Raw genomic sequence first — 26,180 nt, 5'->3', positions numbered from 1 at the left:
GTGATGTCCAATGGTGTACTTCTGAGACCCAGAAAAAAAGAGAGCTATTTTTTTTTGCCAACCCAGAGGACCTCCTCGGCTGTGATATCTTTAAAATATACGCCTGTCAAATCCGGGCTCACGCTCAGTGTATCCCCACCTCCGCGGGGGTCAGCCGTTCCCACCGTACACATCCGAAAATGCTAATTCAATATCCTCAGCATAGGACATTGATTTCTGAGGTCAAGGTCTTTAAAAAACAGTGAATTAAATAAAAATTGGTCTCAGCTTATGAAGTCAAATATCACTGCTGGTCACTGGAAAAGCCCGATAATGATTTTAGCTCTGTGCATCTGAGTCAGCCCAAAGGAACAGGATCAAGCTTTAAAAAAAAGGGGGGGGGGGAGGCTTGGATCTGAGTAACCCCCCCCTGCTGTCCCCGCCCCCCTCAGCTGGACTCTGTCGATCTGAAATTTGCTCACAGATCTAGATGGTTTTTTTTTAAATCTCCCCTGCTCCATAAATGCCACCTGGACTCCAATATCGGTAGATGTCAGTCTGAACCGCTTCACCCGTAAACCCCTGCCCGTCTCTGAGTCCGTCCTTTGGACAGTTCTCGAAAGCAAACACAATCTCCAGTGCCAGGTGCGGGCAGTGCTGCTTCCCGGGACCCGGGCCAGCGATGGACGGGCTGTTCTGTTGGGCGGTGGTGGCCGCACAGAGGGAAGGCCTGGCCTTCGGAGACGTGTCTTCAGAAACAACGGTGTCAGGAAAGAGACGGAACGTCCTCACGCTCCTGGGGCCCCGGGCTCGTTCCCGACGGTCCCTCTCTGGGGTCTGTTTCAAAATTCTGCATGCGTGTTCACAAAAGGCAGGTGCTCAGGCCTCCCTCTTCCGAGAGGGTGCCCAGACCTCCAGAGCCGTCCCCTCCTCAGTCCGAGGGGCTCAAAACCTAGTCAGGGAAGGAACTCCGCTGCCCCAGGACACGGTCACGGGTGCGAGGCACCCCTGGGTGATTTCTAACGCCGAGGAGGAGGGGTCCTTGTGGTAAGTCAGGGAGGTGTCCCCGGGGAGGAAAGGGGGCGTCTGACCAGCACAACCAGGTGACAGGAGGCCAAGAGCCAGCGGGCAGCCCGCCGAGACCAAGGACGGTGTCCTGGCTTCCCGGGACAGTCTGAGCGCGGCCTCCCAGTGGGTGGTGGTGGTGGGGAGACAGGGAAGATGAAGGAATCCCCGCTGCTTCAGAGAGAGGAAGGGCAAGCCTGTGATCACAGGGAAGATGATTCAAATCTGGAATCTCAAGGTGAGGAAGAGCGCCAGGAGGAGGCAGATATTGGAACATGGGGGGGGGGGTGAAGCCGGAATTCTTGACATTCACAGAAGAGACTCCTTAGAAAGAACAGAAGGTTCTACTTGAAAGAGGGAGGAGGAACCCCCGCTGTGAGGGGCCAGGGGCCCCCAGGAATACGAATGAACTCCTGCTTCTTTGTGGCAGTTCAGGATCCTAAAGCATCTTGGGGCCACGGGCTCTCAGGGAGTGATAAAAACTGCCTTCTAAGAGAATGTGGGCCAGGCATTCCTACTTCAAGCAATCTTCAAGGAGAGAGTAGACAGGGACATCGAGACCCAGAGCCCACCCTGATTATCATACAGGGGAGTCGACGCCCACAGAGTGGGCAGCATCCCCATGGCCCCGACACTGTGTCTCGCTGAGGACACCTTCATCTCTATCTGATTGTCTACACGAGGTCCTGATCCAACCTCGCCCCCCACAGTCTGAGTGTGTTTCTAGAAAGTGATCAGAGAGAGATGGGGGGGTGTATTTCCCCATTTAAGAGCAGTCCTCAGGAGGGAAACAGCAGGTTTAACAAACATACGTGTCAGGCGCACCCTGGCCGGACAGCTCGGTTGGTTAGACGAGCATCAGCCCAAAACACAGAGGTTGCTGGTTCGATCCCCAGTCAGGGCCTGTAGAGGAATAGATGTTTCTGTCGCCCCTCTCTCTCACTCCCTTCTTCTCTTTAAAATCAATAAAAATAAATAAATAAACATGAAATAAAAAAAAAAAAAGACATGTAAGTCCACAGGAAACAGAGTTAAGTTTTAGCCAATTAAAACTTCAGAAGGCTTTGTGATAAAAAAGTTGAGCTAGGGTCCAGGCCCTGCGGTCACGCCACGGCCTCCCCACGGCCAAGCAGGGCTGAGGGACTGCAATGACCAGAGGCGTCCTGGTTCCCATCAACTGTGCACAATGACAGGAGCACCCTCCCCCCAGGGTGCCCACCCTGCAGCTGTGGTGGCAGTGGTGACCTGGTGCTGATGGAATGCAACGTTGGGACAGATCTGAGGACGAAGCCATCTTGCCTTCTTGGTTCTTCCCAAAAAGAAAAGTCCAGACCTCTTCCTGTCACATGGCCAAGGTCATGAGGACAGTCATCCTGCCAACAGGACTCAATCCCCACAGCTTCTGTGCCCTGATTATACAAACCGACCGACGGGGAGGTCGGTCCTGAGGTCATGAGTTCTGCCCCGTCAGTGCCCTGGAGAGATGAGAAGTCCACCCTTTTCTCAGAAGATCCCCTTCCTCATAGCACCACCTCCACCCCACCCCCACTCCCGTCCCTAGTGTGCGAATCTGCACATTCATGCCCACAGTCAGGAACACAGGCTTCAGGAGAAGCTCCGTGTCCTCATCAATACAGAAATGTAAGGGATATGAAGACTGCTGGAGCCCCTCTCTTAGGAAAGTTGAACCAGGAGGATGCATTTTGCAATGAAGACGTCATGCTCTGATTCCCACTCACGCTTTGGGAGACAAAGTCCAGCGTATAACTGGTGGGCGGGGAAGCACCTCCCACCCCACCTCCGCTGACGGCTAGTCACCCAGGTGCAGAGCAAGGTGCTTTCGAACGAGTTGCTTATAAAAAAAAACTATTTCCTCCAGGAGTCGGCCCCAACCTTGCCCACTTTGATGTTTAAAAAGCGCAGAGGCTGGAATCAGCCCTGCTTTGATAACTCTTTTCCGAGCATGAAAAATGTAGCCATCCAGCGGCTCAGGTGCCCGCCAGCTGCCGTGAAGACCGGGGAGGAACCGCCTGCCGTTCTGCACACACGGCGGCTGCTCCTGCCTCGTGGACCTGGGAGACCTGGAGCGGCATCCAGAACGGAGCCTTCTCGGTCTCCAGATGTCTGAGGGGGGCTCTCAGAAGACGGAGAGAGGGAAGGGGGCTGGGGGTGGGGGTGGGGGGGGAGGAGACAGGCTCGGGAGCTGGGTTAGGGACGGAACGGTGGTGCCAGGCGTGGGAGCCACGTGTCAGAGGGGTGAAATAAGCGGCCAGCCCGGGTCTGCCTCGCTGCCGCTCCGGACGCTGAGCTGACACATTGAACCCACTGGCCAGGCACGTGACGGGTCACCCCTCTTCAGACCGTGATTCGGAGCAGGAGCAGGGCGCGCGGGCCGCACGTGAATTTATATTCCCACAGGACTCTGTGGATGAATATCCCGTCACCGCTCACCCCTTTCCCTCACGGCCTCGTTCATGTGACCCGTCCCCTCTGAATACACGTTTCTCAATCCGTTGTGAAAGCACGGCCCCGACTGCGTCCCAGGTCACACATCTCTGTTCCTAGTAACTCCCACGGAAGGGAAGACGGTGGCCCCCTCCCAAACCGGAAGGCCAGTGAAAACACCGGTGGTAAGATTCTGCAAATGTAAACAAATGCACCTCTGGGCACCGCGTTCGACATTCACAGGGCCTCTAACCTACGGCAGAGACGGCCGGTGGCTAATAGTTTATGTGACATACTTGTCTGTCTGATCTGGGGGCACATTCAGTGGCGCTAACAGCAGGTCTTTTACTGACATCTACACATTTTAAAATGTCTTGGATTTAAAACACACACACACACACACACACAAACAAAAAAGCCATGGCGGACACTATCAGCAAAGTTCGGTGGCTGTATTTGCATACTATCTCGCACGCTTCGAGCCAGGAGGATCGTTTGCGCGGAAGTGACTAATCTTTATCTTTTCCTTTCAGACGGCTCCCACGATCACGTCCTTCCTCTAACCTCGTTTCCACGGGAAAGAGGGCAGGCGGTCCCCAACGGCACACGTGGGAAAGACTGGGGACACAGGAGACGTACCCGCACCAAACAGCCCGCGTGGTGCCAACCACAAGAACGCCTCCCTCCCTGTGCGTCCACGCGGCTTCCTCGCTAGCGAGTGTTCTGATCCAGGGTGTCAGGGGAGGCAGCCGAGAGGAGAGGTCTCGCTCCGTCGTGGGCACGCTCTCCGGGAGACCATTGCCACGGGTCCCCCCAGGGATGAGAGGAGACGCACCTGCCTCCTCTTCACAGCTCCCGGTCTGGGGTCTTACGGATGGGAGACCCCAGTTTAAACCACACTTGCCCCTAGTTTCCTATCTTATATGGCAGGTGGGTCGAGCCTCCAACGACGAGACTGGGGTTCCCTAGACTTCCTTCCCCGACGTGCTGGTTTGTAAACGCCCCGTACTCCAGGGACACGAATCGCATTCCTAAGGAGGAGGAAAGAAAGGCGTAGCTTTGAGTCACGTGTGACGGACGAGCGCCTTCCTGTCCAGCAGTCACACCCCGAGGAGGATGAGGAACCAACCACGGTTGAGTTCGGAGGAGAGAGACAGAAATGGCTTAGGAAGCGCTTATTTTCTAGAGACTAAAATAAGTAAATAAAAATTGGAAAAAAAAATAGTCCATTCGTTTCGATGAGTAAAACTATTCATTGAGACGTATTTAATTTTATGGCTTTTGACCTATTCTCTCTCTCTCTCTCTCTCTCTCTCTCTCTCTTTTTAAATCCACTGCAGTTCAAGACGAGTAAAACTGAAACCTACATCAGTTAACAAAGATTCAGGCCGGACCCATGGGTGTCATGCCTCAGTATATGTCTACATAAAACCTGTCCACGAACGTTCACAGGAGTGTGAGTTATAAGAACCAAAAAAACAAAACAAAACAAAACAAAACAGATAGAACAACCCAAATGCCTATGAGCTGGAGAATGGACAAATAGAATGAAGTCTATCCATACAGTGGAATGTTACTTGGCAATAAAAAAGGCAGTATCGGCACTCGCTACAACACAGAGAAACTTTGAGAACACAGAGCCTCGTGAGGGCAGTCTGTCACAGATCAGAAATCATGGAATTTCTTCTATGTGAAATATTCAGGACAGGCACAGCCAGAGGCAGAAGACGGGCCAGCATTCTGCCAGGACTTGGGGCGGGTGCGGGTATGCAGGTGGCTGGCAGGAGGCGGGAGACACGTCTCTGAGAAGGTGAATGTGGTCACCTGGAACAGATGGCGGTGATGGGTACACAACTCTGGAGCTAGATGTAAAACACCAAACTGTACTTTTCTTTTTTTTTTTTTAATACAGAGACAGAGAGAGAGTCAGACAGACAGGAACGAAGAGGTGAGAAGCATCAATTACCAGTTTTTCATTGCCCGTTACAACACCTTAGTTGTTCATTGATTGCTTTCTCATATGTGCCTTGACCGCGGACCTTCAGCAGACTGAGTAACCCCTTGCTCAAGCCAGCGACCTTGGGTCCAAGCTGGTGATCTTTGCTCAAACCAGATGAGCCCGCGCTCAAGCTGGTGACCTCGGGGTATCAAACCTGGGTCCTCTGCATCCCAGTCCGACGCTCCATCCACTGCGCCACCACCTGATCAGGCTGAACCAGGCGTCGGGAACCTTTTTGGCTGAGAGAGCCATGAACGCCACATATTTTAAAATGTAATTCCGTGAGAGCCATACAACGATCCGTGTATGTTACGCATTATCCAATAAAAATCTGGTGTTGTCCCGGAGGACAGCTGTGATTGGCTCCGGACACCCTCAACCATGAACGTGAGCGGTAGGAAATGAATGGATTGTAATACATGAGAATGTTTTATATTTTTAACGTTATTATTATTTTTATTAAAGATTTGTCTGCGAGCCAGATGCAGCCATCAAAAGAGCCACATCTGGCTCATGAGCCATAGGTTCCCGACCCCTGGACTAAACTGTACTTTTAAAAATGTCCTCATCATACGGATTTTGAGGAAATAACTCAATAAAGTTCATTAATAAATATCTGGTTGAGAATTTTTTAGTTTAATGTCACCGTCTTCTCAGCCACATGCTTACACGTAGGTTTTATGATCGAGATCTCGCATCCAAATGGAGAAATTTACATATATACATACATATATATTTACATATATACATACACATATACATATAAATTAACATATATACAGGGAAAAATTGTTTTGCCCTGCCCAGATAGCTCAGTTGGTTTGAGCATCATCCCAAAGAGCACAAGTTGCTGATTTGATCCCTGGTTGGGGCACATATTGGAAGATATTCCTCTCTCTCTCTTCCTCTCTCTATAATCAATAAACATTTTTTTCTTCTTCTTTTTTCAAATGAGAGGAGGGGAGATAGATTCCCGCATGCACCCTGACCGGGATCCACCCAGCAACCCCTGTGCAGCTGATGCTCTGCCCATCTGAGGCCATGCTTGCAAGTGAGCTATTTTTAGAGCCTGAGCCAGAGGCTCCATGAAGCCATCCTCAGCGCCCAGGGCCGATGTGCTTCAACCAATAGAGCCATGGCTGTGGGAGGGGGAGAGAGAGGGAGAGTGGTGGGGTGAAGGGGAGGGGTGGAGAAGCAGATGGTTGCTTCTCCTCTGTGTCCTGACTGGGATTTGATCCCAGGACATCCACATGCTGGGCTGACGCTCTACCCCTCAGCCAACCAGCCAGGGCCAACATTTAATTTTTTTTTTTTAAAGGAAAGGAATGCTTTAATGAAAACTGGAAACATCAGCCATTCATCTTAATTTATAAGTACCCAGTGGACCACCTAAATATTGTCCTATTTTCTGAGGATTCCGGGTAATAAAAAAAAGAGAGCGGAGGAGACCGACCCTGCTCAATGGCCCCAGCACCCCGTGGAGACACAACCTCTGTGCCTGGTCTTCTCTGCGCCCCGCCGGACCCGAGCAATCTCTCCCACGCCGACTCTGGGTTTCATTACAGGGGGAAAGTTTCTGTGAGTTCAGCGCCAAGGTCATGTCCCTTCAGCTCCAATCCAGGCTGGAGGCATAAATCTTTCCGGAACGATCCACCCATGCTGGCACCACAAAGGCTGTGACACATGTCACAACGAAGCAACTTTCATTAAAGTTACAGCCGCAGATGTGCCTTCCTTTTTTTTGACGGACTCCGAAAATTGCTCTATCTTTCTCCATTCCCCTGACAGCTGTCATCATGTCACCGATGGAGAGAAGTTTTAGAAAAAAAAAAAAAAAAAAAAAAAGAAAGGCTTCTCAATTTCCCGACAGTTGTCACCACTCGGCACAACATAATGTGCAACGTGACCAGCGGGGTGGAGGGTGTTTATTCTCAAACTCCGGGAAAGGGGGGAATCGGAGGAGGAAGCGTATATTAGAAAAGCCCACAGGACAAAAGAGAAATACACAAAACAACGGTCCTGTTCACAGTATTCCAGAACCTTCCCTCTGGAGCACATCGATCTGTCTCGAGTCCACAATGCCCATCCCAGGACTGCAGAGAGAGCCTCTATCCTGCTGAAAGACTCAAACCGTTTACTGCACGTGTCTTTAAGTAAGTAACCACGGGACACGGTGTCAGGCAGAGAGAGGCGCCTGATCAATGTGGGACAGGAGGCAGAGATCTTGGCGTGAAACAGAGGAGAGAGAGAAAGAGAGAGGCAGACTTTTAACTTGATGGGCTTACAGAAGTGTTGATCAAGTGAATCTCCTATTCTGACTTCAAATAATAATACAGCGAGAAAATGGGGGGGAAGGATGTCCAAGTTAGTTATAAAACTCAGCATGGGGCCCTGGCCGCTTGGCTTAGTCGTAGAGCATCAGCCCGGCGTCTGGAAATCCCCGGTTCATTTCCAGTCAGGGCACATAGAAGAAGTGTCCATTTGCTTCTCCACCTTTCCTCTTCTCCTTTCTCTCTCTCTCTCTCCTCCCCTCCTGCAGCCATGGATCCATTGCAGCAAGTTGGCCTCAGGCACTGAGAAGAGCTCCATGGCCTCTGCCTCAGGCACTAAGCAGAGCTTGGTTGCTGAACAACGGAGCAACGCCCCAGATGGGCAGAGCATCGCCCCCTAGTGGGCATGCCGGGTAGATCCCGGTCAGGCGCATACAGGAGACGGTCTCTCTGCCTTCCTGCTTCTCGTGGAATTAAAAGTAAATAATAAATAAATAGATAAAACTCAGCGTGAGCTGAAGAAGGGACTCAAACTGGTCTTCACGTTGCTCCCTCAAAGGGGAGGCGCACCCGCCCTGACCTGCTCTGGAAACTGGTCTTCTCGTTGCTCCCTCTAAGGGGACGCGCACCCGCCCTGACCTGCTCTGGAAACTGGTCTTCACGTTGCTCCCTCAAAGGGGACGCACACCCGCCCTGACCTGCTCTGGAAACTGGTCTTCTCGTTGCTCCCTCAAAGGGGACGCACACCCGCCCTGACCTGCTCTGGAAACTGGTCTTCTCGTTGCTCCCTCAAAGGGGACGCACACCCGCCCTGACCTGCTCTGGAAACTGGTCTTCTCGTTGCTCCCTCAAAGGGGACGCGCACCCGCCCTGACCTGCTCTGGAAACTGGTCTTCTCGTTGCTCCCTCAAAGGGGACGCGCACCCGCCCTGACCTGCTCTGGAAACTGGTCTTCACGTTGCTCCCTCAAAGGGGAGGCGCACCCGCCCTGACCTGCTCTGGAAACTGGTCTTCACGTTGCTCCCTCAAAGGGGACGTGCACCCGCCCTGACCTGCTCTGGGCGCTAATTATGGATTCAGGGGCTCGAGGTCCCTTCCCGTCTGCATGGGGGTGTGGGTTTTCACAGATGGGCACCAAGAAGCCCGCCCATGTCTCTGTCCAACCTGTGGACCCCCGAGCCACTGAAACAACGCGTTTCCCGCTGCGGAGGAGCTCTGAGGTCATATAGACACAGTAAGCACGGAGCCGGAATACACGGCTGCCACGTGCCGGGCGGCTCAATCAACTAAAGACTCAAAGCGTCAGGCTTCCCCTGCGAGAGTCGTGTGTGGGACCTTAGCATCGACGTCGGGTTAAGAGAGGCTCCACATCAATGGATATTTAAGACGACATCATTGTTGGCGTCTCTGCGGAAAACGCAACCGCCTTGTTAATACTGAGCGTCCAGGGGTCGTCAAACTTTTTATAAAAACCGCCCACTTTTGCAGTGCTGGTCAACCTGGTCCCTACCGCCCACTAGTGGGCGGTCCATCTTTCATGGTGGGCCAATCGCAGCGCTGTTTGGTTGCCCGGTAGGGACCAGGTTGACCAGCACTGCAACAGTGGGCAGCAGTTTGACACGAGGGCACTCCGCGATGGCGTGTGAGAACGGTGGGGGGGAGGGGTGGACCGCACGAGAGGCAAGGAGCGTGGGTTGTGCCTGCCGGTCACAGCCTGGCCAGGGAGGTGCCTGTGTGTGTAACGGTCGGCCACCTGAGCATCAGGTCCAACACCTGCCTGCCTGCCCCTAATGGCGACATGACCCCTGGAGTGTTCAGGGTTTAATTAACAGAGCAGGACTGGAAAGGCCTTGAGCCTGTCGGCTCCAAACATTAACACCCATCCCCCTCGGTTCATGGGGGGTGAGGACGCCTTCCCCGAGGCTCCCAGCCGGCTCTCGAAGGTGAGAAGCGCACCGAGGTTTGTGCCTCCTGAACAAGATGGCATCAGACGCCCGCGCCATTGCGTCGCTCCGGAGTGCCCGGCGCTCGGCGATCTTAGAAAAAATAAGACGAAGCTATCCTCTGTTCAGCCCGCCCCTCTGAACGGCTACTTCCAAACCCAGGGAGGCACCTGCGTTCGCCCAGGGCCGCGGCGAGACGAGGGGGAGAAGTCAATCGCCTTGGGAAAGGAAATAACCAGGCAGGCAGACGCCCTGTACTTGAGCGCCAATTTTCTTCTTAGCGTTGGAAGGAGAGAGAACTGTGAGAGCCCAGGGCACGTGGTCGCTGTGAGGCTGCCTTCCAAATTATTATCTTTAAATACTAACAGCACCTTGCACTTATAAAACAGCCTGTTCCACATGAGCTCACCACGAGTTCCCCACAGACGCACTCAGCTCCACCGAAGACCGCATCCCAGGCAGGGACGGCCAGACCCACGTCCAGGCGACACATAGAGCCCCGAGTGGGGTGGGCATCAGTCCCCGACCCCGACTCCATCGATTAGGTGGGGGGAGAGGACAGCGCTGAGACAGGAGTGGCTTGTCGGGCTGGGGGACATCAGTCACCGCCCTGACTCCATCGATTAGGAGGGGGGAGAGGACAGCGCTGAGACAGGAGTGGCCTGTCGGGCGGGGCGGGGGGAGGTCCAGCCTCGCTCACACAGGTGCGGAAGGGGAAGGCTGGCCTTAGGAACGCGGTGGCCTCATTGCGAAACGCTCCTGCGAAAAACACGCACGCTTGCCTCCATCACTCGGCCGATTCAGGCCACCGTCGTGGGAGTGAGGTCCTACAAAAATGTCTGGATAAGGGGCTTTGTTTCTGCACGTCCTGTGGTCTGCACAGGGTCCACGGAGATGCCCCTAGCGACAGACAGAAACCAACAGAGCAAAGGACAGAGAGGGGAAGCCCCCACGGGTCCCCAGGAGGCCTATTGAACCTGCCCCCACCCCACCCCCAAGCAGAATGCAGACTGTGATCAGGGCAGTGAGGTTCTGTGTGCTTTGGTCATGGCTGTATCCCGGCAACCCTAGACCAGGGTGCAGCAAACAGCAGACATTTAATAAGTAAGTTTTATTTATTTTTATTAATTAATTTATTTATTTTTATTTATGTGAGAGGAAGAGAGAGAGAGAGACAGATTCCCGCATGCATCCCGACCGGGATCCACCTGGCAACCCCCAGCTGGGGCCATGCTGGCAACTGAGCTATTTTTATCACCCGAGGGAGAGGCTCCACAGAGCCATCCTCAGTGCCCGGGGCCAATGCTCTCGGATCAATGGAGCCATGGCCGTGGAATGAGGAAAGGGAGGGAGGGAGGGAGAGGAAGGGGAGGAAAAGCAGGTGGTCGCTTCTCCCGGGTGACCTGACCGGGAATCGCACCCAGGACTTCCACACACCTGGTCGATCGATGCTCTACCACTGAGCCAACTGACCAGGGCAATAAATTTTAGATTAACAAGTGACGAGGCCAGCAGTGCTGGGGAGCCCCCTGCGGTTCTGTCCGCTGCACAGGTGAGCAAGGAAGCTGTCTCTCTCTGCCGGAGCACCCAGCCTGGTGCTCCCTGGTCCTCTACCGGACACACTCTCTGAAAGGTCTCGAGTTGAACTCAGTGGCAACAGGCAGTGTCTGCAGATCTGCGACAAGCGGGAATCAATCAGACCACCCGCTCTCTCCCCTCACATGGCGGGGAGCGGGGGGACACCCTCAGATTTCCTCTACCTGCCTGGTTAGAGAAAAAAAAGAAATCATCGATGTTTCTCTTTCAACAGCAACCTATAAGTCCCGTCGGCAACTTTAGCGCCAAATTTAAATGAAACTATTACGTGTTAGTAAAGTCAGTAACTGTAACTGTCATTTATAGTCAACCGACTCACCCAGGAATAGCAAAATGTATGCGTTTGCTGTATTCTGGGTGATTAACTTCATTCTCCGCAGCTGTAAAGTGTGAGTTCTGAAATCTGACCCGTGGACACGGACGACCTAGGAGACACATTAGGGTCTGAGTCCAGCTCTGCAGGAATCCCGGGGTGCTGTGCTCTCGTGGCCCCCTCTACTCTCTTAGAGGGCGCCCAGTGGATTGGTAAGGTGTTCCCACGGTGCCGCTGGAGGACACGCCCCCTCATGCTGTAAAACTCCGTGTCTTCTCCCCCAGCAGCGAGCAGTCCCCAAACTAACTTACAACAGAGGTTGTTACCTACCTGGATATGGACTTGTAGATGTCCCTCGCTTTCCAACATTCAGAAAATAAACACCGATATTTAAAATCCGTGGCATGTGGCAACATTTGGCCCCTGATCCTACGTGACACTAATTTTCCAGGAGGGGACCCTTCTGCACTTTTCCTGCGGAGTCTCTGTTTTCTGACGGCTGGTCTGCCTCATTCACGTTTCCGGTCTGGTGTCTGCAGGTCTGTGCTCGTGCACAGAGTCTGAAGAAGAACTTGGGAGTGGCCGGCTGGCCAGGGACAGAGCGCCTGTGGTTCTCCGGGCATCCCGGGTTCCACTCCCGTCATTTGACTGGGCGGCCATTCCGTCTCGGGGTAACCACCAGCCCGAACAGAAGAGACGCAGACAAGACAACCTGTAGACCCCCTCAGACCTCACATCCCGTGGACTTCCTGTCTCCGGTCCTCCACGAGCTGGGCGGCCATTCTGAGACACAGGGAGGAACCCATGACGGGGGTCACGTGCCTGCCACCAGCAAAAGGGACGCGGCAAGCAAGAGTGGCTTCTACACGTGCTCCTCACAGCGTAGTTTTCAGATGGACAGTTGACCAGTTTGGCCCTTTCCTCAGCAACCGCACCTGTACAGTGATGTTTTTGTTTACGAGTTACATACATGTCCCTTTAACACATCCGTGAAAACGTTTCTCTGTATCTAACTAAAGCGATCCAGCGTTCCACCCGAGGGACCCGCCTCCGGCTGCGGGGAAATCTCCCCGGTGACGCCCGCGTCCACAAACACTGACCCTTCAGAGACAGAGTCAGAGCTTCATCCAGACTCAGATCAGTTCCAAACTCTGCCTCCCAGGTGGTTCCGAGGTTGAAAACGGTCAGAGGCAAACTCAAGAATAATTCTGGAGTGAAGTGTTTCAGTCAATCATTTTACCTGAACATCCTGAATATTATTCTGCATGTTATGAAAATAGTTTGGACAAAAAAAAAGCACCACTGTAGCCAATGTATCATTCAGTCATGGCCTGTGATGAACATTAAAGAGGTCAAGGATCTTAGCTTAGATGTGTGTACGCGTGCACGCAGAAACACTCACACACACACACACACACACACACACACATACACACCAGCTGGCCTCAGACACTGTTTTCCTCCTTTTAATTTAGGTTACAAAGTTTAAAAGCAAATATGTTGTTAAAGCTTTTGCATCCTTTTTTTTTTTTTTTTTGTATTTTTCCGAAGCTGGAAACGGGGAGGCAGTCAGACAGACTCCCGCGTCCGCCTGACCGGGATCCACCCAGCATGCCCACCAGGGGTGATGCTCTGCCCCTCTGGGGCGTCGCTCTGTTGCATCCAGAGCCATTCTAGCACCTGAGGCAGAGGCCATGGAGCCACCCTCAGCGCCCGGGCCAACTTTGCTCCAATGGAGCCTCGGCTGCGGGAGGGGAAGAGAGAGACAGAGAGGAAGGAGAGGGGGAGGGGTGGAGAAGCAGATGGGCGCTTCTCCTGTGTGCCCTGGCCGGGAATCGAACCTGGGACTCCTGCACACCAGGCCAGCGCTCTACCACTGAGCCAACTGGTCAGGGCTGCTTTTGCATCTTTTACATGTACTCACATACCACCTGACCAGGCGGTGGCACAGTGGATAGAACATCGAACTGGGATGCGGAGGACCCAAGTTCAAAACCCTGAGGTCACCGGCTTGAGCGCAGGCTCATCTGGTTTGAACAAGCCTCACCAGCTTGTGCCCAAGGTTGCTGGCTCGAACAAGGGGTTACTCAGTCTGTTGAAGGCCTGTGGTCAAGGCACATATGAGAAAGCAATCAATGAACAACTAAGGTGCCACAACGAAGAATTGATGCTTCTCATCTCTCTCCCTTCCTGTCTGTCCCTATCTGTCCCTCTCTCTCTTTCTCACTCTGTCACAAATACACACACACACACACACACACACACACACACCATAGCAATAGGTACTTTCAACAGCCATCACCTGAGTGCCCCCGTGGGCCCCGCAGGGAGAGGCAGAGGAGGACCACAGGGAGGACTGTGTCTGTCTAATCCCACTGTGCTGCTGACCTCCGAGCACAGGGCCAGACGGACAGCTGGATGGAGGAGTCGGCACACACCTACATTCCCCGTTCCACGCTCGGCACAGGCGGCATGAAGAGGCCCGAAACCACGCTGAGCTGGCCCTGTCTCCCCCCCGGTGGGTGTTGTTCCCCTGGCGACAAGCATTACTCCCGAGGATGGGCGGCTCCCACATCTGGACATCTGGACAGGGACAAAGGCACTCCACTCGGAGCAGCTTGGAGTGTGAGTCCCGGCAGGTGGCCGCGCGTAATTAGCGGTGTGACTCACTCAGAGGCTGGTGCCCAGTACAGTGGCCATTTATCTGAGTGTTCGGGTGACCTGAGCACGCCCCGGGGGGGGGGCACCCTGCTCAGCAGGGGAAGAGCGAAGAGAAATAATGATTTCCAAAAGCCAGTCAGCACCTTGACGCGGGACGGCGACCACCAGGATGTTAGGTGTGCTTCCTGGGCGGCATGGGGAAGTCCCTCCCTCCCTCTCCTGGGACGATACAGACAGATCGGGGGTGTTGGGGGGTGTTGGGGGGCATGGGGGACCGACACAGAGGCGGGGAGACGGCAGGAAACAACTCACCAGCCCCGGTCTGAACAGCCGCATGACGTCCCCCCAGGCCTGCTCACCACGTCCCCCAGCCCCACGACGTCCCCCCAGCCCCACGACGTCCCCCCAGCCGCACGACGTCCCCCCAGCCCCACGACGTCCCCCCAGGCCTGCTCACCACGTCCCCCAGCCCCACGACGTCCCCCCAGCCCCACGATGTCCCCCAGCCCCACGACGTCCCCCAGCCGCATGACGTCCCCCAGCCCCACGATGTCCCCCAGCCCCACGACGTCCCCCCAGCCCCACGATGTCCCCCAGCCCCACGACGTCCCCCCAGGCCTGCTCACCACGTCCCCCCAGCCCCACGACGCCCCCTCAGGCCTGCTCACCACGTCCCCCAGCCCCACGACGTCCCCCCAGCCCCACGACGTCCCCCCAGCCCCACGACGTCCCCCCAGGCCTGCTCACCACGTCCCCCAGCCCCACGACGTCCCCCCAGGCCTGCTCACCACGTCCCCCAGCCCCACCACGTCCCCCCAGGCCTGCTCACCACGTCCCCCAGCCCCACGACGTCCCCCCAGCCCCACGACGTCCCCCCAGCCGCACGACGTCCCCCCAGCCCCACGACGTCCCCCCAGGCCTGCTCACCACGTCCCCCAGCCCCACGACGTCCCCCCAGCCCCACCACGTCCCCCCAGGCCTGCTCACCACGTCCCCCAGCCCCACGACGTCCCCCCAGGCCTGCTCACCACGTCCCCCCAGCCCCACGACGTCCCCCCAGCCCCACGACGTCCCCCCAGGCCTGCTCACCACGTCCCCCAGCCCCACCACGTCCCCCCAGGCCTGCTCACCACGTCCCCCAGCCCCACGACGTCCCCCCAGGCCTGCTCACCACGTCCCCCAGCCCCACCACGTCCCCCCAGGCCTGCTCACCACATCCCCCAGCCCCACCACGTCCCCCCAGGCCTGCTCACCACGTCCCCCAGCCCCACCACGTCCCCCCAGGCCTGCTCACCACGTCCCCCCAGCCCCACGACGTCCCCCCAGCCCCACCACATCCCCCAGCCCCACCACGTCCCCCCAGCCCCACGACGTCCCCCCAGCCCCACGACGTCCCCCAGCCCCACGACGTCCCCCCAGCCCCACGACGTCCCCCAGCCCCACGACGTCCCCCCAGCCCCACGACGTCCCCCCAGCCCCACGACGTCCCCCCAGCCCCACGACGTCCCCCCAGCCCCACGACGTCCCCCAGCCCCACGACGTCCCCCCCAGCCCCACGACGTCCCCCAGCCCCACGACGTCCCCCCAGGCCTGCTCACCACGTCCCCCAGCCCCACGACGTCCCCCCAGCCCCACGACGTCCCCCCAGCCGCACCTCCTGTCCAGGGACAGCGCTGCACACGTCCTCGCTCAAAGGGGGACCACCCAGCTCCGCCGCCCTCCCGCCCACGTCCCTCAGGGCAGCGGCCCGTTTCCCGCCGGCTGGGGCAGCACAGGAAAGAGCCACAAGTAGGGCTTCCTTCTCTGCATCTCCCGGGGACCCGAACGTCCTGTCCTCACCGGCTGTGCAGGGCCTGTGCAGGCCCTCGGCCCCTCCTGGGGGCGTCCCTGGGGCCCCGCCGCGCTGTCCCTGTCCTTCACGCTCTCACACGCGTTCCCTCCGCGGCCACCTGTCCACCGACCCCCAGACTTGTCCTCACGGCTCTGCTTCCGCATTTACATTTTTTTTTTTTTTTTTTTTGCTGGGACCTCAAGTTTCTCTCCCTTGATATAGGGTCTCCTTCTGGCCAGCCTTAAATCTGTCTCCTCCCGTCCCCTTGCCACCTGGCTGGCACCGTCAGCACCTCTAAATCCTGTCACATCCTCGGGTCCGGGAGCTCCGCGGGTTATGCGGGTCCAACCCCAGGAAGATGTTAATCTTCCCGAGCGGTCCCCTCAGCAGTAGATCATCCTGCTCCTTCCCCGAAACAGCAGAGAAGTTTCTGGTAGATCATCCTGCTCCTTCCCCGAAACAGCAGAGAAGTTTCTGGCACATGGGCGGGACTCTCCCCCCCCTCCCCCATCTGGAATGCGGGCGAGGACATGACACCAGGCGCACAACCTCAGGCCACAGCGAAGTCCAAGGGGCAGCGTTCTCTTCCTGACCGCAGAGCCCACCGGGGGAGGAGCCACGAGCGCGGAGAACCAAGTGACATTGAGTCGGACGTCCCGTGTCACCAGGTGCACTGGCTTAAATCCAGAAGCAGAGCCCCTGATTTGCCCGAGAACCCCCCAGTCAAGGATTTGAGAGCCACAGATCACGCAGCACATCTGTCCCCCTTCCACGGCGAGCGGAGAAACAGTCCAGAAGCGCCAAGTCGTCTCCGTCACGGAAGGGCGCACAGCCATGAGGTGGAGGGATTATGTCCTATCACTAACGCTACGCACAGCAGGGCCTGGGGGAGGGTCTCTCTACCCAGCTTTCTGAGTTTGGGGAAATTAACTTTCCATTCTGCACGGATCACATCAAATACGGTCTACGGGTCCACTCAGTAATAAAACGACCGTTCAAACTCCAGGGCTGGAAGCTGCCCAGCCAAAGCTCTTTTGCCTAATGGTCACCTCTGAGAAGAAAAATTCATATTCCCAACTTACATGTAAAAGCTGTCATAACACGACCCTGCTCTGGCAACAAGAAGGGGGGGAGAGCCCTCCGAGCTGTTAGTGTCATCCAATGGCCCCCTGTCACCCATCTTCCGAGGACACTGGGTGTTAAGAATATAGGTGAATACCGCCAGCGGTTAAGCAGGAGATTAGCTGGTGATGATGTCCTGACCTCCCAGCTACACAGGCGGTGTGCCTTTTCATTTCATTTGCTAGCGAGAGACAGAAATCGCCGCCCTCCTGACACCAGGAACAGCTCCTTCTGAAACGATTTCAGCTTCTTTCAGAGCCAGTGGTGAAGACGCCCAGACAGACCTGGCAATGGGGTCTGAGCTCAGGCAGCAGCCCAGAGCGGTGGGTGGGGCTTCCGTAACTCCGTTTGTCACTTTTAACTGAGACTCTTATCCAGATAGAAGCTGGCAGTGATGAGATGGTAAGGAATGTATCCTAAAGAAAATGTTCCATGAAGTTTTTCTCTCTCTCTCTCTCTCTCTCTCTGTTTTTTTTAAATCTCATTTGGATTCTGCAAAACTGCTCACCCGATTATACCATCAGGTCCTTATATTGCAATGCCATATTATTAGTATTATTTTTTTGGGCTTTTATTTTTCCATACTGGTTAACTAGACTATCACCTCTTGGGGTGGGAGGAATAATGTCCTTTGGCTCACCTGTCATTTTCTAAATCAAGCTGTACCATCCTGTCACATGACATGGACTCCCATTCGTGAATCCTCCGGTTTTACTCCTTAATCAAATGTTGAGAGCTTAAGGCGTTACAATGAGTTGGCTTCATCACTTTCAAGCATAGGAAATAGTCAACAATATCGTCCTAACAGTGCATGGTGCCAGCTGGGCACTAGAGAGCAGGGGACACTGGAGAGAGCAGGGGACACTGGGGAGAGCAGGGGGGCACTGGACACTGGAGAAAGCAGGGGGCACTGGAGAGAAGGGGGCACTGGAGAGAGCAGGGGGCACTGGGGAGAGCAGGGGGGCACTGGACACTGGAGAGAGCAGGGGGACACTGGGACACTGGAGAGAGCAGGGGGCACTGGGAGAGCAGGGGGACACTGGAGAGAGCAGGGAGCACTGGGACACTGGAGAGAGCAGGGGGCACTGGGCACTGGAGAGAGCAGGGGGCACTGGGCACTGGAGAGAGCAGGGGGCACTGGGCACTGGGAGAGCAGGGGGACACTGGAGAGAGCAGGGGGACACTGGGCACTGGAGAAAGCAGGGGGCACTGGGCACTGCAGAGAGCAGGGGGCACTGGAGAGAGCAGGGGGACACTGGAGAGAGCAGGGGGACACTGGGCACTGGAGAGAGCAGGGGGACCGCCTGGGAAGCACAGGGGTGTCTGACCACTGCGCAGCACACCCAAGATTAATACAAAATGATACCGAGTGTGAACGATACCTGAAAAAAACAATGACATGAAGTAATAAAAGAAAATAAATACATGTTATTCTCTTACTTTAAAAATTAACACGAGTGCCTGACCTGTGGTGGCGCAGTGGATAAAGCATTAACCTGGAATGCGAGGTCACTGGTTCGAAACCCTGGGCTTGCCCAGGGTCAAGGCACATAGGATGAGCAACTACTATGAGTTGATGCTTCTGATTCTCCCCCATCTTTCTCTCTCTTTCTCTCTCTCTCTCTAAAAGTCAATAAATAAAATAAAGATTAAGAAAAAAATTAACACGAGCAAGGTGCACGCACATTCCCGAACCCCATGAACCCCATACAATGTGGGGTCCCTTTGGCACATGTGCCCAGGACTCTGTGACTGTGATGCACGATCGTACATACTGTGTGTCCGCACCCCGTACTGTAAAGAGCTCTCGTAGGGAAGGGGGCAAACAGGTTGCATGACAGGACAGACAATCTCAGCCTTGTTTCTGTCTGACTTCAGTGCAACTCACTAATGAGAAACTGGGAGAGTGAGGCGGAGGAAGGGAGGGCAGGGGTAGAAAGAAAGGAGGGAGGGAGGGAAAGAGGGAGAAAGGAAAGGGAGGGAGGGAGGGAGAGAGGGAGAGGGAGAGGCATAAAGAAAGCAAGCTTTCTGATAGTATGTTGCTTCTGAGGACAACTATATCACATTTCACCCCTTCCCAAAGCATTTTAAAGGGCTTTCCAGGAGTAAGCGAGAAGTTCGAAGGAGGGGTCATGAGATCACAGACTTCCCTGACCTGGAAAGTCTCTTAGAAACCCCTGCTCATTTTACGGTGGGGGAGGGGATACTGAGGCACAGAGAGGTGCAGCGGCTTGTTGGAGCTCACACAGCAACCGAACCGAGGTGACCTCAAACCCCCGCTGTCCCTAGCGTGACCTCTGCCGTGGGCACTGGACGAGGCACGGGCAGGGCGCACCCACTTGACACTTGTCCAGACTTTGACAATTATTAAACTCACGGCACCTTCACTCCACATCGTGTGAGTTCACGTTTCTAAATGTCGGACTGAAAAATAACAACTTAACTACATGAGGAAAAGATGTCTGTGCAGAGGCAAATGTGTCTGCTACATATAAAGAACCCAGCACTCCGATAAAAAAGAAAGGAGAACTCGTAAGAAAACAGCCTTGACGGAATGAGGTGCGCACAGAACAAACCAGGTCAGACGAGCATGGGACCACAGCTGCTCGCGTCTCTGCTCTTGTCATCCTGGTAAGCGATCTTCCCTCCTGACAGGATCGCGTTTGCAACCCGTCAGGAAAAGAAATAAAAACACCGACGGTTATTTCAAGTACAGCCGAGGCAGCCTCAGTCAGGGCCACTCACAAGAGCCAGCCCAGTTCTAGAACAAGAACACGGGGCCGTTCTGGTCTGGGGGGGAGTCGTGTCCCTTCCTTGACTGCAGATTTCAGTGTCACAGAGCCTGCACCCACTCACTATTTTCCAGGGACCAGACGCCCACAAGGACAGACAGCCCTAGGACCCGTCACTGCCCCGAGGGCCCACGGCCCTGCTGGTCATCTTCACCGCGCCAGATGTTAAGCATCCATTGCTGGCTGGTTGCCTCGCTCCCCTCCACCCCCCACCCCCATGTCCTCTCTCCCCACCGTCCCCAGGATCAAATCTACGGAGAACATCGTCTGTCCTCACCAGAGAGATATGTTCACTTTCATAGCCTGCAGTTTTTCTCTCTGTGGAGATGGGTCACCAAACTTGTATTTCTACCCCAGAAATGACCGGATCCCCGGGGGCCCTGTGGACTCAAGGCTCAGGGAGGGGACCGGGATTCCTCCTTCCAGGGAAGAGAGATTTCGGGTTCACCTTGGTCCACAGCAGCTCTGGGTCACGGGTTCCAGGGGGTCCGCCTGCTTCTGTTCCACGCTCTATTCTGATGACAACTCACTCACTCTGCTTTCAACCCCGGGAGAAAAGTGTGATGCGTATTTGGGGTGAGGGAAACCCCGACAAAAAAAATGCCACACGCCCCCTTTCTCGCAGGGATAACGATCTTTCATTTCACTGAGCCAGCGATCATTGGAAAGTCACCATCAAACACTATTAACAGTATTAACTTCTAATATCCTTTCAACAATCAATGCCTCTTCCAAGGATAACAAATAGGGATTTGATAGAATGCTTCAGGAGACCCACGAACCATGAATGAAGCCAGATTTGCAGCCAAAAGCAAAAAACGAGCTAAACATACAGCCTAATTTTAAATACCATCCCTCAGAATGAGATAAAAAAAAAATGAAAAAGAAAAGGAGTTACCCGTTTGCATCTGCAAATGTTTCTAAGAGCTGCCCCCCCCGCACCCCCAAGCCAGCAAAGTTTCTAAACAGCAAGCCACTGAAAAACAGGGGAAACTTTTCCTGTCTCTGCCTTCTCAGCAGCAGCAGAGAGACACCAAAACAAGGGTCCCGGATCGACTCTGGAAGGACCGGACCGCGGCACAGGCGTCTCTCAGGCAGACCTGCAGGCAGGGGTCTCTCCGCGGGCTCATCGCTCTGACTTACAGGTTCTCTCGCCCGGGATGGAGGAGACGGTGGGGAGAAGGGCGAGCTCTCACCAGCTGAGGCTCCGCAGACAGCTTGGCCCACGCCTCCGGATTAGAAACAAAAGCCGGTGGTCTCTAACTTCTCTGAAGGCATTCGGAAGGGCTCTGGGACCTGCTCCTAGGGATCAGTGATCAGCGCGCTCCGGCAGCCCCACCGCCAGCCCCACAGGAGGACACTGGCTCAGCTGCTGGATTCCAACAAAGAGGCAGCAGCAGCAGCAGCAGCAGCGAGGGAACGGAGAGCCAGCGGCAGCAGCAAAGTCACATTCCCACGGAGGAGCCGCGGGGAGGCAGGGGCGGGACCAACCCGGTACTCACGGACTGCAAAGTGGCCCAGTTTTCGCTCCGCAGGCTCTGGCACAGGAAACAGGGGCTCTGGCTGTCAGCAGCAGCGCGGGACACAGCTCATCCCCGCAGCAGCGGGGACCCTGGGGGACGGCGCGGGCAGCTGGGAGGTAAGGGGACCGTATTCTCAGCTGGGACCGGAGACACAGGCCCTGAGGCCCTCCGCCAGCATTAATCAAGACGCCTGGCTGCTCCGAGGCTGCGCTCCCCAGAGGACCTGCATAATGAGCGCCTGAACTGGGGCCGCACTGGGGAGCATCCCCCACACACACACACACACACTCACACTCACACTCACACACACGCACTCACACACACGCACACGCATGCACCTCCCGCAGGTCTGTTCACGGGGAATCTGACCAGAAGACCCAGTTGTTCCCAAACACAGGTGCTCAGCCTGGCACAGAGACACGCACAGCAGCTGTGACAGATTCCGGGGGGGGGGGGGGGGGGGGGTGGTGGAAAGCCAGGCTGCCTTCCCAGTGGGCGATTTATGTAATGCTTCCACTAGAGAATAATTATACTGGGTGTTCGGTACAGATGGTGAGTTTGTTTGTTTTGGGGGCTTTGCAGGACCGTTTTTTTCCCCGACAGGTTTTAGGGGGATGTGCATGCATCTACACTTTGCAGGTTTAGACTTTGGGGAGACTGGTTGGGATAAAGCTGGCATCTCTGGGGGGGCAGTTTAGGTCTCCCCCCTCCACCCCAAGACCACGCTTCTCCTTGAGCACTGGGCATTCCACACAGAGGGTCCGGCATGGAACTCGGAGGACCAAGTGTTCCTAAAAGGAATGGGTGTCCTCTCTCCCGCTCACCTAAGTGAGAGGACTCTTCCTTCTTCCCCTGGCGGCCCTGGGCCGGTGCGGGCGGGCAGGGTGCCACACCAGAGCTCGGGGGGCACACCGGGTCTGGCAGGGGCGCGTTGTCAGAGTTAGGACGCGGACAGTTCGGAACAGAGCAGGTGCTCTGCCCTTGACCACACGACGGTGCCGCTCTGGCTGACGGCCGAGCGTGCGGCCAGCTCGCCCCTGCAGAACTCCGTGGGTACAGCTCAGCCTCAGGGCAGCGAGCCTGAGTGAGGGACGCAAGACCCGCCTGGGCCACACCTGGGAAGGCTGTGACTAGGCACCCACGTGACGACCAGAAGCTCCACCTGTCACACAACGCAGCTGGTGGCTCACATCCCTCTGTGATTGGTGGCAGGGGAGGGGGGGGCGGTGTAAGGAGCCAGATAACCCCAGTTCTAACGCTCGTCTTGTACAAGAGCCAGCGGAGCCACAGGCTGAGCCTCACTTTCCAGAGCCCGGGTCCACGTGTCCGAGGACCCGGCAGGTTCTCCTCCGGCTCTGGGACCTGGAGAGTGGACCCCACAGCTGCTCACACCATGAAACAGCAGCCCAGGTAGCGTAGCGGGAACGGAATGAAGGTACGGTTTATTTTTAACTGTCCCAAACCTGCGTGTGTGTGTGTGTGGGGGGGGGGTCCCACAACAAACTGGCTCATCGCAGCCGTGTTAGAGAACTGAGGGTGTGTGCTCCGTCGGGGTGAGTCACTTGCACATGTGTGAAAAGGAGAAAACAGAGACGGGCTGGGCAGAGGAGGGTTTCAGCTATTTCTACACAAAGCGATGCCCTCCAGGGACCACGCCATCTGGAGGGAGAGCCACAAGCCCAGCCCCAGGGCTCCGTCGTCATGGTGCCGGCCCCCGGGGGACCGGGATGTGTGGGCGGAGTCTCTCTACACCTAGACTGGGCTGCGCCACCCTCCTCTCCTCCTCTGCGTCCACCCAAAGGGGCAGCGAGGCGGGGTTCTGTTCCTTGATCAGCTGCGTCCACTTTTGTGCAAAAAAAGTGTGACCTCTCCAGGTCCAGACAACACGCGCTGTTTGGTTTGTGCGACTGGACTTAGGGGCCTGAAGAGACAGTGGTTCCACCAGGTCGTGACCCCTTCATCAACAACCAGGAAAGGCACTCACCCAAAAGGACGTGGGATTCTGCCGGAGGCCCGGCCTCCCAGACCTCGGGGAGTCTGTGCTTGGCGGGTTCAAGTTTCCTACCAGCTACAAGGCCTCAGGAAGACTGATTATTGATACTTAATAGCAACCATACACAAAGTGGAGGGAGGGTAAACCTGGATTAAACTTTAAAAATAAGTACGACACTTTGGTGTGACGTGGCATTCATTCAACACGTGTCTGTAGACTCTTCGACCTCGATCTCTGCAAAAGTAACGGGTGTCTTTGTGGCCCTGGGTATCGCGGGCGTGGCTCGTGAAGTGACTGGCACGGAAGAGACTTGGTGTGTGTTATTTATTACTTTCTATTTTTTTGTATTTTTCCGAAGTGAGAAGCGGGGAGGCAGTCAGACAGACTCCCGCATGCGCCTGGCCGGGATCCACCCGGCATGCCCACCAGGGGGTGATGCTCTGTCTATCTGGGGTGTTGCTCCGTTGCCACTGGAGCCATTCTAGTGCCTGAGGCAGAGGCCATGGAGCCATCCTCAGCGCCCGAGCCAACTTTGCTCCAATGGAGCCTTGGCTGCGGGAGGGGAAGAGAGAGACAGAGAGAAAGGAGAGAGGGAGGGGTGGAGAAGCAAATGGGCGCTTCTCCTGTGTGCCCTGGCCGGGAATCAAACCCGGGACTTCCACACTCCAGGCTGATGCTCTACCACTGAGCCAACCGGCCAGCACCTCGCATGTGTTACTTTTGTCTGGCTCATGATCGCTAAGACTCCGGCACACCGACTCTCCTGCATGCGGGTCATGTGAGGGTGAAAAAAGCAGGCAGATGAAACAGCGCCTGGGCCCCTCCATCCTATCAGAGAACAGGCTGCCGGAGGAAACCACAGGAGACGCTGAGGAAAACACAAGTGTGTTTCTACCTCGGAAGACATTCTTCAGCCTGTGTGCCTGGGAATCACTCTGACTCATCCTCGGTGATGGGATGTGAGATTGTCCCCTCCGATATCACGCGACTCATGCTTGTTTCTAACGGTCGGTGAGACCGGAGCACTCACCATCCCTGAGTTCCGTCAGTTCTTCACGCGCCTCTCCCCCCAGGACACGCTGCTCAGCGCCGTACGAGGTGGCTGATCACACAAGCCTAAATCTGGGAATCATCCGGTACTTCTGTTTCTCTTTTTAATGTCAAAGCCAACATGCACATCAAAATAAATAGAGCAAAGACAGGTAGGAAAAAAAAAAAAAAAGACCAAAATGAATGGTCACTGGTGACTGCAAACAAGGTAAGTCGTCTTCACAAAGACAGGAGAAACTGACCTAATTACACCAGCCTGCGTTTCAGCCACCAAGACCTGCAGAGACACGATGTTCGACTTGACAGAGAAATAGCCGGACACGGCCTCTCTTCTGAACTCCAAGACCCTGCAATTTTTACTAACTCTCGTGAAGTTGAGTAAGAACCAGGGGGAGAGGCCCCCGGGGTCTCTTTCCGGATGGAATACAAGACTCAGCAAGTCACTCGCAGCCCCGAGCCTCGGCAAAGCCAGGCGCAAAAGGAAAGTCAGGGAAACAATTTCCCAGCAGGCTGAGGCTTCATCGCTAGCTAGCTTTTTTTTTTTTAATGCTTTTGAATCTTTGGCAGGAAGTCACCGGAAAATCCGTCCAATGGCTTATTGCTCCTCCCAGAAAATGTTCACAGATTGTATTTCTTGTCTCTTTCGCTAAAACTCAAGAGTCACAAGCTAAGGCAGCGGGGACATCTCTCCAGCAGAGAACACAATGTCACCATGTCGGGCGGACAGGATGGAGGGTTTGAAAGGAGGCGCCCGGGGCGCCCACCACGGAAAGGGTGACCTTCGCGGATGGAGCGGACTTTCTCTTCTAACTGAAAGCGACGGCACCGTGGATGATCCAGAAAGACACCAAGAAGTCCGATTCCAGAGAGAAACGGCTTGGGTCCGTTATGGAGGAAGTCATCAGATTTCTGTAACAGTGACCCACAGAGGTCAGGCTCACCACATCAAAGCAGCCTGTCAGAACAGGAGCCCATGTTGAAAATGAGGTCTCAATGACATCATGATGACCTATTGGCTAGGTTTAAAAAATGCAACGTGCTTCAATGTAACGGCTCAGAAATTTGGAGTCACCATGAGCAAAAAAAAAAAAAAAAAAAAAAAAGGCTAAGAAATGAAGGTGGGTGAGCAGGTGCCTATTGGGGTGGGGAGGAGTGGAGAGGGGGGGAGGGGGCCAGTTGTAAACAAATTGTTCTGCAAGAGATATTTCTAAAGTTGGGCGAAACCGATTCACCCTTATTATATTGGCCACACGACGCACACATGTTCTTATCACCCAAAAAGAGGAGGAAACCCTTTTCCTCAGGAGGTTCTGATGTTCCTTCTAACAGACGAATAGAAAGTGTTCTCCAGCTCCGTCCCTATGGTAACGAATGGTGGTACCCCCCCTTTCTTAGGGCTGAGCAGTATTCCGTTATACCCACACACCACATCTCCTTAATCCCATCCTCTATCGAAGGGCACCCCGGTTTCCATCCGTGTCTTGGCCAACGTGAACTTGAAATTTATATAACTGTATTAACCAAGTGTCACCCCAATGAATTCAAGTAAACAAAACACAAAGTTTTGAAAGACTGGTGTTAGTTGTCAAAGAGAGGTG

The 26,180-nt window shown here is 55.1% G+C and overlaps 1 protein-coding gene across 5 annotated transcripts in view; it reads right to left on the bottom strand.

Annotated features, from left to right (window-relative positions):
• The window catches only part of LOC136382110 (contactin-4), an 813,951-nt gene that overhangs the window by 478,393 nt on the left and 309,378 nt on the right, over positions 1-26,180 (bottom strand). The window contains exon 1 of one of the 5 annotated variants that reach the window (XM_066351020.1): positions 21,156-21,847. The exons of 2 other annotated variants lie outside the window; for them this stretch is intronic. The gene's annotated coding sequence lies outside the window, so the exon portion shown is untranslated. Of the gene's footprint in view, positions 1-21,155; positions 21,848-26,180 lie in introns of those variants that run through there. 2 more of the 5 variants (XM_066351019.1, XM_066351021.1) reach the window with 2 other exon arrangements.

Source organism: Saccopteryx leptura, chromosome 10 (assembly GCF_036850995.1).
Source record: "Saccopteryx leptura isolate mSacLep1 chromosome 10, mSacLep1_pri_phased_curated, whole genome shotgun sequence".
Lineage (NCBI taxonomy): Eukaryota > Metazoa > Chordata > Mammalia > Chiroptera > Emballonuridae > Saccopteryx > Saccopteryx leptura.
Note: the sequence above shows the minus strand (reverse complement) of the source record. Positions and strands in the feature narration are given on the sequence as shown.